The following is a 20,515-nucleotide window of genomic DNA, read 5'->3' as shown; positions in this document are numbered from 1 at the left end:
AATCATTTTTATATTTGCACTTAGTGTTTCTATTGTGCATAATAATTTGATTGATTGCAATTGCTTCGACGTTAACACTTTGAACAATCCATCGGCGTAAGATAAATGATACTTGTTTAAATGGTACCTGCTGATTTTCTCATATTCGATATTTTTATTTAAAAATGAGACGTCCAAAAAAATATCACAAATTAAAAACAAACTAGTCTTTAAAAATAATTTACTGGATCATCAGTTTTTAAAGACGTTATCACTGTTTGATTGTATTGTTAATATAATGCAATTAAAATCCAAGTAAAATATAAATGTAAACAATATTTTTATATGCGAATATGCTTGTTTAATAATGTATAGCCATCGGTTTTATTGAAAGAATCTGACATGGACGATGCCCCCAAGTTAGGAATGAATAAAATATTATTTTCAAAATTATTTCTTCTGTAATAAAAGTTTGCGTTGGTTTTTGATCTTGGAGTTTCTACGAAGCCAATTTTGACACGTTGCTAAACAATAACGATAAATGTTGTCAATTAATATTTATTTCAATAATTTCAGCCAGTAATTTTTATGAACTATAAAAATCTCCTACATACATAGCTGTTGGGGAAGCAGTGATTTTTGTTCAATAAAATAAATGAAATGCATGAATAGTTATAAACTAATAAAAGCAGTTTTTGTCTAAAGAGGTTTTATTGAAAATTTGTATGAGTATTAGCGTAAAAATGTTTAGTAGTGATACAAAATAATTGTCATATGTAGGTACGTATAAGTGTATGAAAAATGAAAAACAACATTTTGTAAGTATTTAATATTTTTGAAACATTTAATCTTTTGGGATAACATGGTTTAAAAATATTTAAAAAAAAAATCATCAACCTTTATGGTGTCTATTTAAATTGTTATATTTTTTTGCCATAAAGGTAAACCCAACTTTATTTTTTTTTTTCAATTCTTCTTAGACCATAATGGCATTGTGTTTCTTATAATTCGTCTCAATTATTATTCACCGCCGTTGTTAGCTTTATATTATAACAGTTTTGCGTTGGTTTCGGCAAACTTTGACAGCTGTATCACACTTTTTAGGACCTCATTATAAAACCCAGCCAACTAATGTGGCGTAGTGCTTCTGTTGACTTTATCGTTTGACTCATGCAGCGCAGATTATTAAAATGTCTTACAGAAATTTGGAGGGGAGGGATTTCGAGCGGGGTTAATGTTTAAATATTTAATGTATATTATATGCAAACGTTTCATGTGAAAAATAATGCGACCCGCTCAGCGTGGCGTTTGTGGTCTGGAGATGTTTTGTAATATAAAATCTGTGTAATAGCGCAGTTATCGTTAGAGGGGGTTTACGCGGAAACAGCACGGCGTTTCCTGATTTTTAATGGCCTTTGTCTGTTACCGGGAGAGTAGTACACTTAAAAGCTTGGGTTGCAAAGCGATAGTGTGTAATTCTCGTACGCATTTCGGATTATCGTTTGGAACATATGAAAAAAAAAAAAAGAAACAATTTTTTTACCCGACCTTGTGGTCGGTGTTGATTTAGGTTAGCCCAAGTTTTGTCTGTAAACAAAAACGACACTTGCGTTATACCTATCTATTTGGTTCGTTTCTTTTTCGAGCAAACAACACAAACGTTGAGACATTACATTTTTCTCGCGGTAAACACAAACGTCCGGTCCTCTTGTCCAACACCGTCTTGTTGTGTGCAATGATAGTACTTGAAAAGTTGGTATGATTATTATATCACATCACAAAAAACCGTATTGACTTAATACGGCCTTGTTTGCATAATATGACTAATGGGCAATAATCATGAATTAGGACATGGCAATTACAGCTGATTCGATCCGAGCCAAGCTCTGGTATAGTACTGTGTGTTTGTGTGTGTTGTACAAAACAATGTGAAATCAAATAGAAGCCTTATAATATGATCGTGATGTTTCTATAAGCGTAACGTGAATTTGTTTTTGTATATATATATATTTATATATCATTATGTATAATGATGATTTATGTACAGACAACAGTGTTGGCCAAAATAGTTATCTAGATACAATTTAACGAACAAAAGATACAATACATTATTGGAATAAAATTATCGAAACGTACAAGATAATTTCAGCTTTTTGCAATGATTTGTTTTTTCAATATGAATTTTAGTAGGCTAATAATTAAAAAAGTTCAACCCTTCCCCTTCAAAATCGTGAAAGACGCACAATTTTTGTACGTATTTTTCAACTAAAAACATAGTCCTAAAAATTAGTTCTACTCTTGTATGGCACATTCTTAAGACATAGTCATACCGACATAATATAAAGGTTGACAAATTAAAAAAAAAATACTCTATCAGATAAATGTTTGAAACGCTTCACTACACTTCTACATGCCAAGGGGCGTTTCCAATCAGATCCAAAATAACCAAATCTAATCATCGGTTTCAGAGATTTATTCAAAAACCGCCCAAAATTGGACATGCCATAACATAAGAACAATATATTATACCCAAGAAGTTTACAATTTAAAAATAAGGATTTGTAAAAGCAAAAAATTGACAATGACTGATTTCTTCATGTAGCAAGTCGATGGATCACAAATCATTCACAAAAATGTATTTAAAATGACTAAAAGTTGAAAAAAGTCACCACTTTGGCAGTAGCTTTGTTTGTTTAATTTGCCAAAGCAATCCTTTTAGTGGAACGGTGTTTGTTTTCAAAGTAAATGTGAAAATATAAAAAAGAAGCTCATAAAAATAATAATAAAAATAAAAAACAAATAGCTTATATATTGTTTTACTCCTGTGCGTTTTAAGAAAGTTCGCGATTGGTTTTCTTTTAGTTTTTAAGAGCCTATACTAAGTACCGAAGACGTTTCTCGTTATTTAAAAAGGAATACACGTGATGTCTGAGCGATTCCATAAAGTTTGTATGGCATATGTGTTGCTTGCTTGTACGCCCTCCTCACAACTTTGGTACATATGAAAATGAAAAACGGTTAAGGCTGGTGTGTTATTGATTTTCCATTTAGACGTTGGTTTGGATGACTTAAATATTAAATTATTAAAATAATACAACGATGGCGCGAAATTATGTACCTCCGTCGCTTTGGGCTGCAAAACTTTAGTTTTTGTATTTGTTTGGTATTTTTCGAGCTCCAACGTTGATTTTTCATCGTAAAACGCGGTTTAACTGAATAATTAAAGTGAAATTTTCGCTTGTTTACCACTACACATACCTTTATTAACTTTTAAAGTCAGTTTGTTTTTGTTCAGTTTTATAACGTTATTATTTTTTTTTTTTATTATACACCAATCCGGTTTAATTCGACTATTGTTTTTATTTGTTTTTCGCTGGAATGTATTTAATAATATTATTTCTCATCGAACAAGCTAATTTTCCATTGTCATACTTAAAAGAAAAATCATTGAAACTATTCGATGCTAAACCACTGGAAAATGGACGTTATTCTTTTGTTCTTTCCCAGACACTAATTAAAAAAATCATGTTTTTTGAAGTGCTTTAAACCCGTTTTTATAAAGGAAAATGTACGTGCACTAACACCATTTGTCTTTTTCGTAAAAATAGTACATTTCCAATAAGATATTAAGCTAACATCAACTAGTCCCCACACAGTAGTTATAATAAATTTTGAAAATGTTTTAAAAAAATATGTTTTACAATTTTGTCAAAAAGTTTATTGATATTTTAAAATAATGTTTTGGCAGATCAGTATAAATGTAAGCTTTCGGAATATGCTCGTTTACAGCTTATATATGACTTCGTGCCGTTCTGGCGATTCGGACGCCCGTGATGGATTACCTGAACTTTAATGTAATTAGGTTTCTGGTGTGCGTGGGTAATAGAATAACGCATATTATACACTGTAATGACGGTAAAAGTAACCGTCAATGATTCTCGACGCACGGCTCGACGGGCTATTGGATTTTAGCTGTAACAACCGTTTTTAAAATTATTTATCTAATTCCATTTGACGATGACCGAATTTGTTTTTTTTTTTTTCGAGTCATCAACTTCACTTGTCAATTATTGTTTGTGTTTTTGTGCACACCGACACAGATCCTTCCGGTATGGTAGACGTACAATTAATCCCGGCGTAAAGGTTCAAGACGTTCATTCTGAAGGAATGGCTATAGCTGTTCGGCCTTTGAATTATCGACACGTTAAGTTTACAGCAGACTGATGTCACGGACGATGATTGATGATGGCGGCGAACGGTGTGTAGATAGAATAGTCAAAGTGGTTCATTAGCATGAGCATTATTTATGAACAGTACATAGGGGTGTGCGTGCCGTTTATAATGTCTGTAAACTTGGCCAGAAAGATGTGCTTCATCATGCACACGCGAGCTGTCACGGGCTGGAAAATATTATTTTAAAATCTGTGCGTCTTGCCAGGGTTCGTAGACGAAGGGAAACGTTTCCGGAGTGATGTGGAGTTGGTGGAATTTCGGGAGAAATACAATTGTACACAAAATCAAGTCAGAATTCTAAATGAAAAACAATGTTAGCTGATGTGACGGTTAACATCGTGGTTCCACTACAGGTCATTCGCCAGTGTTTCCATTAACTAGTGTACAACCTTGTGTACTTGTTACACCCAGCAACATACAATTTACCAGCTGCAATCAGTTTTCTGTGATGGATTGACGGTGCTGACTGTATCATTAGTATTATGATACATAGCCACTGCTGCAGCTTAATGTTAAATTTATTAAGCTAGGACAATTGACAATCTCCTTCTCGTTTGGACTGATCAAATAGACCTCTCCGCGTGGAGTTTAATGATTTTCAACGCCGGATCAAGTCAAATCGTCATTAATACATTTATGTGTACTAAATCATAGCATCCTTGCGTTATCCTGATACTGCAGTACTCCTGAAACACAATGCACGGATGGAACGAAACCCCACCAGCTATGGCGATGCTAAAATATAGGGTTATTCTGAATATGATTGTGACAATAGTTTGGGTCAGTTTTAAATTGGACAGCGTGACAGTTCCCAACTCGCAATAGAGATTTTGTCTTCTTCACCTAAGTCGATAGCTGCAAAACTATCCCTTTAACTGTTTTCTCAATTCTGTCTAGGCTTTATGTATCCACCTCTTAAGGGTCTGTTCAAACTCAATTTCTTGTGTATATATATTTGTCTTGATATATTTGAGCGATTGCTATTGTAACCATTTTCTTGATAACGTTATTCCAGTAGGTTTCTATGCTTTCTGATAATACAAATGCCGTAATGGCCAACTCTTATTACACTCACCCGATACCAAAACTCTAATGTTTTTCGTTTGACACATCAGTTTTCCCAACAAAAGACCGAAGCGATACGAAAATCCGATTGCACAAATATGCGTAGAGTTTTATATATTTTTTATTGTCACTCGAGGAAGTACAGTTATATATTCATACCACCATCGGTATCTCGTTACGCTTTTTATACTTACAAAATACTCCATTTTCTATTTTATGTATATCATCTGATAAAATCATTTAAAGGTAATTTAGAAAAAAACTAATAACTCTGGTTTTTTTTTATGGTTTTTCACTGATGAGTGAAGGGCTCACGGCTTATTAATTTCTGTTAGAAATTTAATTAAATCTTAATACAGTCGTTAAAATACTTTTAGCTGCAAAAAGCTGTATAAATTAAAATGCATTTAAATTCAGAGATTTAAAGGTGTCAATACGTCGAGAAGAAGAGACAAATACTACTTTTTATGAGGTCAAATATAGGTAAATATAATAGAATTAACTGTAAAAACCGCACAAACAGTATTTTTTAAATCATCAATAACTATTCCACGTGGAAATAATAAATGAAAACTTTTGGAAACAATTTTTTAGCAATATCATAGGACTTTGATGCCAGTTAAAAATATTTAATCCAAGGCCAATGAATTTTATAATTACCGTTCTGTAGTATATGTATTTCACCACTGGTAATGTGTGTGCATATTATTCAAAAACTTCTGGCAATATTTTGGGTAATCTCGAATAGTTTTCTAATAGTGACTTACCCTTTGCAATTCGACCGGGACTTGAATTGATCACTTATTTATTTATTCGTATGACTTGACGGCCATTGCAAACTTCCTGTAAGTCAATTTCGGTTACATGTATCGGTTCGCGCCCAAGTGCGGCTATACAACAACGTGCAAGTATTTTCGGGGCGCGTTTAGCAATAATTTTTCACTGGGAACGCACGTCAGAAATTGGATAAACTTGGCGTCGCACCGTTAATCATACTCGATGGCAAGTACCACGGTCTTGGAGTATAAAAATATGGCATTGATGATTTATAAGCGTTTATTGGCCGAGACTTCGGGTCACGCGCCGGCTTTCGTCGCTTTCGCAGTGCAAATTTCCTATGCTAATACTGTAAATGTTAGTAATTACAGTTGCGTTTTATTTCAGCACTTGTTAGGCATGGCTTATACTTGATGTTACATTTGAAGTCAGGTGCATTTACACTATCGTCTTCATGTTGCCAAATCTTAGAAGAAAAAAATAGATTTTCAAGAACTGTGTCCAAAATGTCAGTCCAATGTATCCAACATCATTGTAGTTTATAATATTTGAACGTCTTTTGTAAGACCAGACCGGGTTCATTCCAAACAAAACTCAACCGTGATTTAGTGGTTTAAAAAAAAAACTTAACAGAAAGTGTACGATTAATTTTCGGCTGTTCGTTGAAAAAAAAAACTCAAAACAAACCACAGCCGACGTGATATAATAAATTGTTGTTCCGTCGGACTTGCACAAGTGTAAATCCGATTTGCATGAACTCAAAATATAACACGACTTTGAAATAAAAACCATCTGTTCGGTCCAGACAAAATACAAACGGTTAAACGAGCTGCGCAGTAGCTGGCACAATATTTGTTTCAGTGGGTATTGTTTGAGCCTAGTCACACAATATAATATTATTATAATAATTGCTTTTGTTTATTTATGTCTCCTAACAGTATAATAATGTTATATTATCAACGGCACTCGTTGCCGGGACCTAGGGGAATTTTTGTTTACCCTTTTAACCGACCCCCCCCCCCCAATATTTTAGGCTTTGCTAGGTTTTCACCGTGCTACATTTCCACTGTGCTAGCTTTTATGTCACTATTTTTACAAACTTAATTTTCAAACTGATCTGAACATTAGCCTTTTTCCTTACTGAAACCTCTTCATTAGTAAAACCATACTTGATATGTTTATTGATTACTGCAGAACTAAGTGGACAGGTACTTTTTTATGACTTTACAGCAGAGATGTAGAAAACAATACAACTTTTGAAGTATTAAGGATTTGATTAAAAAAAAAAATGTTTTAATTAGTTTTTAATGCAGTTTCTAAAATGTTGTTCATAAAAATGCAAAATTGTTTTTTTTCTCGGTTATAATTTTATACTTGGAAATGTCTCGTTTCTGCAGTAAGCTTTGTATTTTTACAATATTAAATCTCCATTATCCGACAAATATATTTTTTAACATAAAATTAATTTAAAATGTGAAACGATGCGCTATAATTTTGTTAAAAAAAGTTTCACTATAAAATTTTAAGAAAATCGTAAATTCTGGATTTATCTTTAGTCTAATTTTCAGACCTTAAGTCTTAAAACTTTGCTCGAAAAAGTTAATATCCCTTGATTAACGTTGGTCAACGTTTATCGATAGTGCTTTATCTAAAGAATAATTCTTTCAAATTTTGGCAATTTTCAAAGAAGTTTTAATGCGCAGTAATTTTAAATTAAAAAATGTGCACATATTTTGGTTGTTTTTCTCGACTTTGAAGGAGAAAAATTGAACTTTTAAAATTTTTGCCCCGACAAACTATCTTTGAGTTTCGATTTCTGATCTATAGACTTGCTTGCTATATGAAGAAATCGGTTCATCGATAAATAAGAGGGTGAGAAGCAAAAAACACGATAAAAAAATAAAAACCCATCGTTCTAAAACCAGTACGCACACAGTGTATATGATACACATAATAAATACAGTGGAAAATGGTTTAGCTTGAGTCTCAGAAACAGCATTAGACATACTGCTAGGTATGTACAATAGTATTTGTACATTTCGTTAACAATGAAAACCGCTCACGATTAAAATATCATATCAGGACGATGATGATGATAGAATATGTATGAACGTTTGCACAGTGTTTATTGTTACTCGGATATGCACAAACAGTTCTATTGTTGTACATACTACACTATTCTCAGGTTAGGTATCGCCGTTATGATAAATCCACTGCAATATTAACGGTAACCGTTTTTCGAAATTAATGCGCTTCCATCGGGCCGTGGTAATTATATCATGTGTACTCCGAATAAAGCTGCGGTGGAATAAAATGTGAATTTTGCTTTGCACACGGTTCACACGTTGTATGGATGATAAATTAATATAATTATCGCGTTCTATGGACACACAGTGCGTTTTAGTCCATTAGGCTCGGCGGACATTAATTATTTCATACTATGTGTATGCAGGTAAAATGCCGTTGGTGGAAATGTATTATGCGAGCAAACTCAATGCGAGTCTATGGCGATGATATTGTCTGGAAATTGAAAAAAAAAAAAAAATGTATACTTCACGAACGGAACGGTTAGAGGTAAGACAGACTAGTCAGTTTGTCCAAGACAGAATGAGTGCACACTAATATATATCTGTTACACCAGTTGAGAATGTTATTTGTATTCATGGCCATCGCTTCGGTTAATATTGATCAGCCGCTAAATAAAATTGCGTTCAATTGTTTCCTGCTGTTCTGTGACCGTGTTTTTGAAATTTTTTTTATTTGAGTTTGCCTGAACAAGTCCGTTAAATAATTCATACGAAGGTGTGACAAAAAAAAAATTTCAGTTTTTTCATACACATTTTTTGTTTCGGAAAAGTTTACTTTTCATGTAGATATATTATTTATAAATATAAGAAAGAAACGTGTAAATGTCAAGAGATATACATTTGTAAAATTTAGTGTCAAAACAAATTGCCTTTTTTTTAAAAGTTTTTTTTTACTGATTGACAGTTGGTTAGATTTTCAAAATAATACGCTTGCAAGTAGACTTTCTTGATTTTTAATTTCTGTAGCCCTTTTTAAAATGTATAGTTTATTATTAAGTAATTAAATGAAAAAGTAATATGAAAATGTATTTGTGTGATAACTTTATGACAACTTTTAAGGTCTGTACTGAATGAATACTATATCAGATAAAGTTTTGAAACCTTTCTCTGCACTTTTACAAGCCAAGATGATTCTAACAGGACCCAGACACCGATACAAACTAACACGGAGAACATATTCATCACAGAAAAACGCGGCGGCCATGAGTAGAAAATAATTTGAATTGTTTTTTTTTTAGTACCTAACCTACCTATATGAACGGTGTAAACATTTTTGGTTCTCAAACTAAAAATAATCGAACAAAATACAAACATTAATGTTAACAAATCTGTATTTTATTGTTTTATAGTAGTAAAGTTGAAACGGCTTACAACATTTAATAATTGATCGGTTTTTAATGGTATATATTTTATACAGCGTGCTGCATTCAAAGTTTGAGTTTTATCGCTCCATTGCTTTTTAATTCAATTTTTCATTTGATGTTATTAAAAAAGTTTTTACATTTCGCGCGTTGTGCTTTAAATAATATAGATTAGCTGTATTGTTCCGGTGTTTTCCCAAATCCAAACCGGATTGCAATAAATCAGAAAAATGTTTGTTTAATAGATTACCACCAGCGCTATAGTATTGTTGTTATTATATTTTTCAAAGACATTATGTTGTATTAAAATAACAATTGAAAATTATAAGACGTATAATTGTATATGAGTATAATTTATAAAGCGAGTATTTGGGAAACTTTAAACTACCCTTAACAAATAACTGCTACCAAATTTCCTGCCCAGTTTGTTCGGACATGGGCCTGATAATATTTTATATAAAATTGGTGCGTCAAAAAATTGATTTTTACTTTTTTTCTCGAAGAAAACCACATAATTAAGATGGAAATTGTGTCCAAGCAATAGTTTGATAGTGCTTTAAGTTATATAAAATCAACACAAAACAATAAGTAAAATAAATATATGCAAAGACATTTATTTTACGATTTAATGTCATAATAATTAAAACAATATTGCTGTCGCACGTTATGCTAATCGTTAACGTATATTAATGTAATATAATATTTATGGTTTTTAAAACTATTTGCTATTACGGCAGATTCCTGCAGATGTTGATTTATGCGCTGACAATGCAGATTGATTCAGTCCTTAGGGACAACTGCGCTGTTTGGTTACAACTGTCGAACCATGACAATACAACAACTATGGCGAATAGACTGTGCTTTAAGTCTTAAAATTAAAATTCATTGCCAAACTGAACACCTGGGTACACGTCTTATAAATTATTAAAATACATACAGTAGTTAGAAACATATTTATTGGCCCATAAGACTTTTGTAACATCTAGAATTTTCTCGCTGGAAATATCGTTTATTTGGTGTACGCCTATAATAATAATTACCAAAGCCTTATTTTCATTATATTAACGTTTTATTAAATCCAGTTCACCAATGATCTTCATCGAGCTAATAGTCAAAATGTTGAATGACTGCTTTGGTTTTGAAAAATGTTGTTTCCGCCTTTTTAACTAGCGTTAAATTCTCCATTAGGAAATATGAAATACCCTTTTCTGCAATTTACACGATGACCCGGATTTAATAGAATTTTTCTAGATTACATTTTTTCCAATCTAAATTAAAGAAAATTTGTATTGTTCAAGCCCCATCCGGATATTCCCATCACTAATCCCAGTTAAAATTAATGGCCTTACAATAATTACTATTCGTTTGTTCCAGGTTGGATTTATTCTGATTATTTTCACTTGAGGAAGTAGAAAATATAATTTATAAAGATTAATTTTTATAAAACAAAATATTATACGACACAACTAGGAAATAAGAGAGAAATGTGGATTTTTGTTGTACTAAACATTTTATTTTAGGTACCTACTTTATTATTTATTTTTACCAAACTTATTTTAGATAAAACTAAAAAAAAGCATCTACCAGCGCGATAAAAATATATTTTGTGTCAACGCTTTGACGAAAAACAAAAGAATAAACACATGTTTTTAGGACTAAATTGTATATTAATTAATAAATTATGCGAACAAGTTTTATGGGAATGTTCTTTTCCTTGGACTGATAGGTCTGTTGGAACATTAAAATAGTAGTTGTTTCAATGCCTGTCGGACAGTGGACGAGGTAAAGTCTAAACTCAAGAAGTTGGAGGGTCAAGGTGAGAATTTATAATATGACGACTTGGTATTCATGACACATTTTCATAAATAAATAATACACACCGCCAGTGCGGGGGATGTACACTGGGTAACGCATTACATTACACGTTGTAATGCAATAGGGTCATAAATGAAAATGCTTCAAATATTGATATTGTAGCCATAACTATTTTGTAACAGACCGGTAAGTAAGTTTTGACACTTTCAGTCGAGAACAAAAAAAAATAAATGACATAACAGTAAAATATCAAATTGACTGATGGGTTCAAACATGTGGGCAAAATGTATACAGTGGTCGGGGAGGGTCTTCAGGGATTATTATCATAACTGAATGTGACAAAATCAATGCGAATCTGTAGATGGTATAGGAATACAACAATTGCTAAAAAACAATAATGTGCTTAAAATTGTTTTTTTAGCATTAGGGCGGAATCAACTAGGGCTAATCGTCTGCCTGTAATAATCGCTGATGCCGTTGTGACCAGATTAATGTAATATAACAAGTAAATAAAAATATTTTTCTCAGGCACAAATACATTCTTTGTAATAAAATGGCATGCGTTGACGTCCAATTATAGAGTTATAGACTTTAGCATATTTATTAGGTTTTATAAAATCAACAATACAGACATTAATTTTACTATTAAACGCCATAGTATTATCAAAACAATATTGATGTACTAATCGTTAACTATTACATTAATGTATTACAGTATTTATGGATTATAAAATTATCAACTATTACTACAGATTTCTGCAGATGTTAAATGATGCGCTGACAATACAGATTGGTTTATGGAATTAAGTCTTCATAGAATAACTGCATGTTTGGTTACAACAGTCGAACCATGCGCTATACAACTATGGCGAATAGACAGTGTTTTTAGTCTTAAAATTAAAATTCATTGCCAAACCGAACACCTGGGTATATTTGTAAATTATTAAAACACATACAGTCGTTAAAAAAATATTTATCAGCCTGTAAGACTTTTGTAACTTTTAGAGTTTTCTCGTTTGAAATATCAGTTCTTTGGTGTACTCCTATAATATTTACCAAAGCCTTAGTTTCATTATGATAACATATTATATTAAATCCAATTTACCAATGACCTTCATCGAGCTACATACATGTAATGGCATGTTCATATAAACCGAGATATTTTTTAAATATTACCTGTATAAAACTCCTCAAAACCCCAGCTGCTTTCTATCCTCTTAATATCCATTTTTTGACAATTTTAAATTTATTGTTGACTCTTATAATGTTCAATGTTTAAACAGCATCGGTAATTTCTGGAAAGATTATTATTATATAAGCTGTGTACCTAAGTAAAATATTCTGGTGAAAAATTAATGAAAAATCCTAAAGCAGTTTTTATCTTTCAAGTGTTGTGTTTTATTTTTACATTTTTATCGAATATATTTAACTTAAGTACACAGCTATAAATTGTAATAATATATTTTAACACTTGCATGATTTTTAAGTGGCTTAAATAGCGTTTTTTTTTTTGTGAAAATACGGATTTTCGGATTTCCATTACTAGTAAGAATGTTGCTGCTCTAATTTGTATCTTCTGTTAAACATTTGAAGGGCACAGGGGAAAAACGGTAGTAGTCATATTATGATTTTTTTTTTCAAATAGTTTTTTTTAATATATGTCATTAATTTTTAATGTAATGACAACAGGTTGTTTAAATAAATACATTTTTTATTAGAATATCATTTTATGTGATTTTTTTTTTTGTTCTTATGTAAGAGGGAGAGGAATTAACAAACTTTGTTTTTGCTATACTCTAAAATTTTCATAATGTGACTACTACCGTTTTTTCCCGTTTTTAGTTTGCTTAAAAATAAATACAGATACTATTAAATTGCATGGATTTTTCAAATTGTTGATTCTACAACGTTAATTTTTAGGCATGATTTCTGATAGTACAGGCTTGCCACAATAAGAAATCGCTTCAGGAGATATCGCTGGCCTAGACATGAAAATATAAACACATCATTTTAAACCTAACTTAACCTCCGATTATGACCGAACACGGATATTACACCGGTAGTGACATTTTAGTGTTTATTTTTTTTTTAGGGAAGTTTACAATTTTGTTCACATCTTTTACTAATATTTTTTCATTCTAACACATGTTCAGCGAATCACCGTTGTCCGGACGACTATTACAAATGGTAGTGAGTGCAAAAAATTACAAGCCATAATAATACGTTTTTTTTACCATGAACAATTTCGGGGGAACAACTATTGTTTGCGAAACGGCTTTTGTATGGTCAAACACGAGCGAAAGGGGAAATACCTCAGCGTGTCCGTCGTAAAGGTGTTGTGACTTTATACCCTTCCGGTAGGAGGTCTATAGATAGAAGTAAATGATAATCACGAGACCCCTCTGGCATCCCGAGCACGTACGACGACTTGTGTAGTCCCGTCATGATTTTTGGAAAGGCAAAATAAAGCGAACCCTCCCCAGCAAGGCCGAAGTAACCCGGAGATGATCAGACACCGTTGGTTTGCCGATGTTATTAATGGCAAGTGCAAGTGAATGAGAATTAGGACACGAGCAGGCGGTGGACTTTATAAGGCATTGTTTTTATTATTTTTTTGTTTTGAGTCTGTACATTAGAAATACTTGTGGGGTACTTTATTGGGCTAAAAAGTACATCCCTTCCCCTTCAAAATCAAGAAAAACACCCCAAAAAATGTACACATTCAAATTGACCTTCAGACTTCAAATTGCGGTGCTCTAACTTTTTTAAACACAGTCGAATTGGTCCAAAATATGTACGGAATTTTCATTGGAACGTTTACTATACTTCTGTAGAAAAATAACGTGTAATTAGTGTAAGTTGTGAGTACAATAGGAATTGCTCTGAAAGTTAGGAACGGTACACAAACGCAAGCCTTTCGTTTTTATTTCTAGGTCAAACTCAAAGTACTTTTCCTCCGCCGTTATTATCGTGCACGATCTGTCATAAAAAATTTACACCTGTACTAAAAAAGCTGGAGCTATGCTCGATAAAAACGTTGTCGCGCCCTTATTTTATTGGATTTAAAAACCACCCTAACGAATGCACCCCGTCTATGCGAGACAAAATTAAAGTGGCAAAAAAAATCGTTAACAGCTTATAAATAAATTATTAACGAATAACAAACCGAAACGAATAGCATTAGTTGAAATAAAAACGAAATTCCCAATATTTCAGTCACAAGTCATTGTTCTGAAGTTTGAAAAAAATTGAACCTCTTGGTTTTAATCCTAAAAACTCTATGACAAAACCATTTTAAGTATGCTAGTAGTACCTAGTTAGTGTAAAACTCTTTTAATAATTAATGTTAAGTTTCTATTTTTTTTTTTTTTTTTTGTATAAAACTATGTATTTAACGAATTCTGCTCGTTGATATTGTACTATATAATAAATCAACAATCATTCTAAGTCGACTAATTCGAAGCACTTGTTTAGCTGTTATAGAAAAAACAACAAAGTAGAATAATTGGCGTGATGTACTTGACGAGATCAAAATCGAAAAATAGAGAAATAGATTAACACTTTTTAATTGAATTAGACCATTCGTTTGTGGTCCATTTCGGCGTATGAAATACCATTTTTACAGAACTCGTGGGCTTATTTATAATCGAGTTAAAATAATAGAAAAACTTTTTAATTCCTTAACTTCAGTCGCGTCGGCCGTACGTTTAATAGAGTAAACATTGAGACTGTAGCAAATTATAAGCAACTTTACAGATGCAAAAGAGAACTTCTACTGTTGAAATAAACAGTCTTGTCTCGTGCACGTTGTAGGCATACTATTTTTGTCGACCTAAAGTGAGCTGCCTAACCACTTACATTGTTTAAGATAGTTTTCGGACAATGACCTAGCGTGGTGGTTGAACTTGGCTGAAAGTTTTTAAGTTGAGCAGCAAGCGTTTTATTGGCAGAAGACCATAAAAAACAATGTCCCTACAAAAACTTTTTTTACATTAAACCGTCAACCAATAAAAAATGGAATTTTTTTTTACCCTAAATTGGTTATCGAACAGTCTATTGTTAAATTGCAAATTTATATTTTACGTTATCACATAACGGTTTACTAAACTTAAGACATTATAACCTTTTCTTGGTTTAAGATTGGTTATCGTGTTTTTATTCAGTCATAGGAAATTTATACATATAATCAGATTAAATCACTTTTTTTAATATTTTACATTTAACCCATCAACGGCGAGAAACCATTGTAGTAAAATATATCCTCGTCATTGATGGGTTAAGCATCGAAGCGTTCATTTGAAAATAATTCAATCGCTTTACAATTACAATAATTCCCAAAGATTTAAATGGAATTTATGTTTTATAGGTACATCTCCAAGTGGTAGCTTGTAAATGAAATCCACGGCCAAAAGCATTTGCAATTTCGCATTTCCTAATTCCGGCCTGTGTCATTCTTGTGTCATTTACATACTATCGGCGTGACCTCAGGTTTTTTCAAAAAGATATATTTAATGACCTTTTTTTAATTAAGAATAAGTCGCTGAACGATTTCACTGGTCGATAGCTAGTTTTTGATAATAATTACTTTTAAAGTTATTAAAATTAAAAATTTAGAGTTATTAAAACGCACTCTCAAACCAACGCCTGTACTAAATTTCAAACCTAAATAACTTTAAAAGTAATTATCCAAAACTAGTTATCGACCAGTTTGTTCAGCAAATTATTCTTAAATTAAACAAGTCAACTAAATATATATATACCAACGTTATCATTAAAATTTGAAAAAGATACTAGAGCTCTGAAAATAAATAGAAAGGATGTAAATTAAAAATAATTAAGTTGATAATTTAAATATGTTAATTTTACAATCGTTTTTGTGCCACTTTTTTGGTTTATACTCGTACATAATTAAAACAAATTTTGTCGACACGTTTTTTATGTTATTAATTATATAAACCAAAAAATTCTCTCTCTCCAACGGGGAGGGGTATATAACTTTGGGTTTGTGGGGAAATTTTCGATAATAATTATTGCACTATGGTGCAATCGTTATAAATCAAAAATAAAGCTTTAGTTTGTGATAAAAATAAATGTATAAAATCACATTTTTTTTGGATTTAAATTTAAGTGCTAATTACATAATTACAAAAGCCATTTTTCCAGTTGATACTTGCTTTTCTATTCTAAGACAAAATATAAAAATAAAATGAAACGTAGGATTGGCTGACAGTCTTAGAATTTGCGTTTCGTGCCATTCCATTGTAAGTATTTTTCGTTTTATCATTTTGGACATTAATCATTTAGAGTCTCCGTGACTGCCATAAAAAAAGAAACAATAACTCTGCGACAATATCTCATTAGTTTCATACTGACGGTAAAGTATTTAAAATTTTAATTATTATTATAATGATGAAAAAATAATAACGGCGAAAATAATTTAACAAAGTCATTTAGATTGCATTTTCATTAAGACTTTTTAATTATAAATTTTTAGAAGTGTTTATCATATTGCTCAACCATTGATGCACTTTTTATCTTATCTACTCACAACTTTGTCATATCACCTCGATAATATTTTCGCTCTAAAACGTTTCTACAATCGTTTGGTTAGTTTTAGGCCATTCCTATGACAGTGCAATCGCACTACCGGACAACTCATACAATTATTCCAGATCTAATTCGTCTTGGTTATTTGATTTCTATAATAATTCGGCAATATTACTGGACTTGGCATGCACAACAGACCCTATATTGTATATTATTACAGTGATGCGAATGGGCGAGCTTGGTCTGAATGCAAATTATTGTCGAGTCCTGCAACTAATTATAATACCAGCCCTGAGGGTGATTGCCGAAGTTTAGTGTGAAGAATCGTCGGGGGTCAAATTAATTTCATTTGGTACCGCGAATTCCACGTGGTTACTTAACTAGAAATTCCGCACAATTAAACGGAGAAAGCATCGATTAAGTTGAGGTTTTATTATTTTACACGCGAAGACCGGCTTTTGAAAAGTTCACATAGCAGCTGAAAATTGCTATAAATTGTATAATATACATTTGATAAGTTATACACAAGTTAAGGTTTGTGCGCTAAATTTACCTGAAAATTAGTCGACTAGCTTGTCACATTATTTAGCCTGTCAATAAAAACATATCATTTCAATATGAATAGGTATAAAAAATGTTTAAATATTTTTGAATTCAATCAATTTTCGTGGATAATGTTAAATAATAATTGTCACAGTATTTTTTAATACTCTTAAAATGTTTCATATGATATCAAATAAATATGTGAATAACACAATTAATACTTTAACAATTGCGCCGTCTGCGATACAGTATACATTGAATAACTATTGTTTTACCTTGTAGGAGAATATGGTAAGTTTTATTACAAGCATACATATAAGGGAAAAGTGTCTGGGAATTCTGCTAAGCTGTGACAGATGAATGTTTCACACCAAATTGTTTTCAGTTAAACCGAACTTTTTGTTTTACTGCAACGTTGCGTTGTTGCTATGGCAAGTATTCATTTGGCAAACACCAACCCACTCAAGGTGAATCAAGGTGTTTTATTTTTTTGATCTCAAGTTTATTACGATTTCACACAAAAATCTGTTAACATTTTTGCTTTTTACAACATGTGTTTTATATATTTTTTATAGTTTGGTCAAAGAACTTCAGTCCTTTAGGATTTATGTGGTGGGGCTATAACGTTAACAATTTTCTTAGAAATCTGTTATCAAACTACTTATTTTTTTTTTTTAAGGAAAACCTTAATAGTTTGGAGCTCAAAAAAAAAAAAAGGAAAATTACACTTTGACCATATTCCATTTCTAGGTTGCTGTTTGGGAAGAATGGACGTCAACAGGTATCCGACAAATATTTTCGTTCGATACTGAAACAGTTAATTATTATTACAAACAAATATATAGTTGACAACGTTTGTCTAAGAAGTATTATATTAATAATCTGTTTTTCTTTTTAAATAAACTAACATGATAAGATGTAATATACAAATAATTGTATTAAAAAAAACTCGGTTTATATGAACATGTCATTACATGTTTGTAGCTCGATTGGCAAGTTGGATTGGTAAATGCCAACTTATATTAATTAAGGCTTTGGTAATTATTATTATAGGCGTACACCAAAGAACTGATATTTCAAGCGAGAAAACTCTAAGTGTTACAAAAGTCTTACAGGCTGATAAATATGTTTCTAACGACTGTAATATGTATTTTAATAATTTACAAATATACCCAGGTGTTCAGTTTGGCAATGAATTTTAATTTTAAGACTAAAAACACTGTCTATTCGCCATAGTTGTATAGCGCATGGTTCGACTGTTGTAACCAAACATGCAGTTATTCTATGAAGACTTAATTCCATAAACCAATCTGTATTGTCAGCGCATCATTTAACATCTGCAGAAATCTGTAGTAATAGTTGATAATTTTATAATCCATAAATACTGTAGTACATTAATGTAATAGTTAACGATTAACACATCAATAATTGTTTTGATAATACAATGGCGTTTAATAGTAAAATTAATGTCTGTATTGTTGATTTTATAAAACCTAATAAATATGCTAAAGTCTATAACTCTACAATTGGACGTCAACGCATGCCATCTTATTACAAAGAATGTATTTGTGCCTGAGAAAAATATTTTTATTTACTTGTTACATTACATTAATCTGGTAACAACGGCATCAGAGATTATTACAGACGGACGATTAGCCCTAGTTGATTCCGCCCTAATGCTAAAAAAAACAATTTTAAGCACATTATTGTTTTTTAGCAATAATTGTATTCCTATACCATCTACAGATTCGCATTGATTTTGTCACATTCAGTTATGATAATAATTCCTGAAGACCCTCCCCGACCACTGTATACATTTTGCCCATATGTTCGAACCCATCAGTAAATTTTATATTTTTCTGTTATGTCATTTATTTTTTTTGCTCTCGATCGAAAGTGTCAAAATGTATTTATCGGTCTGTTACAAAATAGTTATGGCTACAATATCAATATTTGAAGCATTTTCATTTATGACCCTATTGCATTACAACGTGTAATGTAATGCGTTACCGCACAGAGTGTACATACCCCGCACTGGCAGTGTGTATGACATTTATTTATGAAAATGTGTCATGAATACCAAGTCGTCATATTATATGTAGTTGCTTTTTTTAATTTTATCTAAAATAAGTTTGGTAAAAATAAAAACGATAAAGTATAGGTACTTAAAATAAAATTTCAAGTACAACAAAATTCCAAGTTTCTTCTCTTATTTCCTAGTTGTGTCGTATAATATTTTGTTTTATAAAAATTAATCTTTATAAATAATATTTTCTACTTCCTCGAGGGAAAATAAACAGAATATATCAAACCTTGAACAAACGAATAGTAATCATTGTAATTTTATGGAGATATTTTTTCTGGCCCTTTTTTATACAGCAGATCGTTTTGAAAGTATTAAGTTCATGTAAAAACAAAGCTTATTGGTAAGTCCTTAGAAAATGAAATTTACTTCCGTCGTGAACAAACGAATGGTAATTTATTCAGATGTTAATATTGTTGTACATTAAAAAACGGTATACACTAACGACTCCGATGGAAGTCGTCGGTGTATTTAGGAGAACGTCTTGACTCTTTGTTAATTAATTACAACCTATCCAAAAACCATTGCGACTGCCTCAACTCAGTACTGACTTGTTGCTGTACTTAAATATATCACTGTAGTTAATGTAGTTTTATAGCAGCAGCGTTAGTTATACCTTTCTGCGAATGTTCAAAGTAAGTTAGTTTGTACGTCAGAGAGAAATTTATTTATTATTATTTATTTGTAAATGAACGAATGAACTCGGCCGGAGCAAACGACACAAATAATTCAGTTATGTTTAATTTAGTTATCTGCGCGTATATCACTGTTTGAATTTCCATTCATGACGATGATGATAATAATTGTGGACCATTGAAATCAAAAACCGTTTATAATAAGACCATTGACGGAACGCTTAGTGAAAGCAACGTTATTAAAACTATTCAGCCAGAAATAATTTAAACTATTGAACAGCAACATAAAATTCGAAGCTTCAGACGAATTTTACATCCGTTTGAACACACGAGAGCAGTACAATAAAATTAGCATTAAACCTTTGCCTTGTTTAAATTTAACGTATAAAA

At 31.6% G+C, this 20,515-nt stretch overlaps 1 protein-coding gene across 1 annotated transcript in view; it reads right to left on the bottom strand.

The window, feature by feature from the left end:
• LOC126832794 (glycine receptor subunit alpha-3-like) overlaps window positions 1–20,515 on the bottom strand; it is a 127,250-nt gene that overhangs the window by 18,246 nt on the left and 88,489 nt on the right. The gene's annotated exons all lie outside the window — the stretch shown is intronic.

This window comes from Adelges cooleyi, unplaced genomic scaffold (genome assembly GCF_023614345.1).
Source record: "Adelges cooleyi isolate 19-005CV unplaced genomic scaffold, UGA_ACOO_1.1 ACOO_flye_CR_arks_rails_tigmint_CR_PRNA_167, whole genome shotgun sequence".
In the NCBI taxonomy this organism is placed as follows: domain Eukaryota; kingdom Metazoa; phylum Arthropoda; class Insecta; order Hemiptera; family Adelgidae; genus Adelges; species Adelges cooleyi.
This window is presented reverse-complemented; position numbering and strand designations above follow the sequence as displayed.